Source organism: Quercus suber, unplaced genomic scaffold (genome assembly GCF_002906115.3).
Source record: "Quercus suber isolate HL8 unplaced genomic scaffold, Cork oak 2.0 scaffold_81, whole genome shotgun sequence".
In the NCBI taxonomy this organism is placed as follows: Eukaryota; Viridiplantae; Streptophyta; class Magnoliopsida; order Fagales; family Fagaceae; genus Quercus; species Quercus suber.
Genome location: NW_027069546.1, coordinates 1,092,222 through 1,094,602, shown reverse-complemented (window position 1 = coordinate 1,094,602; position 2,381 = coordinate 1,092,222). Strand labels below are relative to the sequence as shown.

The following is a 2,381-nucleotide window of genomic DNA, read 5'->3' as shown; positions in this document are numbered from 1 at the left end:
AAAAAAAAAAAAAAAAAAAAAAAAAGAAGAGATTTTTTTTTTTGAAAAGAAGAGGAGTTTAAATGTGAGTAGCAAAAAATCCAAAAAATGATTAAAAAAAAAATGAAAAAAAAAAATTCAATGTGAGACCAAAGAACCTAGGAAAAGAAAAAAGAAAAAAAAGAAGGTTCAACGTCGTCAATAAATGAAAAAGGGGAAAAAAATAGTTTTAATGTAGCAAAGAAAGGGCTAGATAAGTCATTTTAATCCAACCACTTCTCTTCCCCATTTTCTCCTCAATTTGGGGGCTAAAAAATGGGAGGTTTGAAGAGAAAACAGCTGAGTCCCACCATTTTATCTCCTCCAAAATGACTCCAACCAAACACCTTTTCTACCCAAACTCTCTTCTATTTTCTCTTCTCTATTTTTCATTCTTCCTATTTTCACTCCAACCAAACGTAGCCTAAATAATTCTTAAGATCATGAGTCTAAGTCATTTATGCCGGGCATATAGGACAAAAAACTATTCATAGTTGGAGAATAATTAGATGCTCTGTGAACACTCACATATTAAAAAGAAAAAAAAAGTTAATAAAAATGAAGTTAGGGGCACCAACCAAAATGGTATGTCATAAGATTATCAAAAAAATGGTATGTCATAGTTGCTTAGCCATAGCGAGAGGTAGTTATAACTCTAGCTAGTCTTGAGGACCCATATTTGATCCCAATTTTTCTTATTATTGTTATTGTTGCAGTAATAGGATTAGAAGATTTTTATTTTTATTGGGATGGAAAGGAAAGATTTTATTAACTAACAAGGAAATACGATTAGACGCTTCAGACCACGGGTCTCAGATACATCTGTCCTAATTGGTCCGGAGAAATGGGGGTATTTTTGTCCACGAACGAGTAGTTTGATTCAAACGAAACAACATTGTCCCATATCGACAAGATAGTAACCAGAACTTTGGTTTATTAGGAGTAAACTAAGTTAAGAGGGCACGACCTTACTTGAACAGGATCTGTTCTATAGGATCGTACCTCTGTATCCTTGCTCACTAAGGAGACAGGATCCCAAACCTGGTGGATGAACCATGGCCGTGCGATCAGAGCGTGATTAATGGCCTTGATGCTTCTGTTCGAGGCACCAAACTGTAGAGGATCGTTCTCAACTTGCTTCGGCTGGTTGGGATGGTCGCACGGCTGTCTGACAGGCTTCCAAAATCTTTTTGCACTCTTCAAAAATCACAATCATCTCTAAACTCTGTGAGTTTTTTTCTTTTTTTGATTGAATCGCTTGGTCTAAGGCTTTAAGTTGCAATGTGTTTGAAAAAATGCCTAAGTGATGACTGATCATATTCTAGAAGTTTTGCCTGCCAATTGACTTTGGAAATGGTAGGTACTTAGCTGAGGAGGCAGTGAAGCTCTTTGGAGAAGGCCGTGAAGTTATTGGAGGATATGACCGGCAGCATTGCATGATTGCAGGTATAGATGCGTAGATGGTTGTGATGTTCTACATGACTGGGATCATGGGATGCATGACAAGGCTCGAACTCTTTTGAGAGTGATATAGCTAAGCTTCATTCCAATGGGGAGAAGAAATCAGCCTTCTTTGGAATGTTGCTGAACCAGTTGGGATTGGCTTGCGCGCAGTTAAATTTGGGCATTTATTGTAGCATTGCAGAACAGCCCCCTGTCCTATACAGGTTTTGTGGGTTAGTTAATAAGAGAACTCTAAAGCTATGGCATCCCATCTCCACCCCCCACTCCCAAAATATATATATATGTGTGTGTGTGTGTGTGTGTGTGTGTGTGTGTGTGTGTGTGGAGAAAATATCTTAACCTTGTTCTTACTTTCCCCCTTCAAGATTTTAGTGCCCTCTGTTTTTGAGCTGCTATGTTACAGAATATTGGTATTTATTAATGGGGGTTTGATGTTATTGAGATTCTGGGTCCCTTTGGATAATCTGTTTTAAAAAGCATGTTTTGAAAAATAGTGTTTTGTAAACATAATTTAAAAAACCATAAATAAGCATTTGGTAAAAAAAAGAAAAAGAAAGGTGTGTTCTTTAATTTTAAAAACACAGTAAGTGTTTGGATAAACTATTTTAAAAATTATTGTTTTTGGTGTAAATTCCAAACACGATCTTGATTCTTGAATGAGAAACAGAATAAAGAAAACTTTTTTATCCATTTATTCCTAACTCCACCCCCCCCCCCCCTCCCCCAAAAAAAAAAAAAAACAAAAAACAAAACAAAACAAAACACAAAGCTTTGATTTGAACAATATCTATATGTCTACAAATTTAAAGCAATAATTCTAACTGAAACCCAAAATGGGCATGTCTCAAAAGTAGCCAAAAATCCAAATAAATCCACAGCCCATAAAGAAACAAAAATAG

At 36.0% G+C, this 2,381-nt stretch overlaps 1 non-coding gene across 1 annotated transcript; it reads left to right on the top strand.

Annotated features, from left to right (window-relative positions):
* The first annotated feature begins 980 nt into the window (after positions 1–980).
* Positions 981–1,196, top strand: LOC136067677 (small nucleolar RNA U3). The gene has a single exon (XR_010629098.1). It is a non-coding gene; the product is annotated as a small nucleolar RNA U3 (small nucleolar RNA).
* The last annotated feature ends 1,185 nt before the right edge of the window (positions 1,197–2,381 follow it).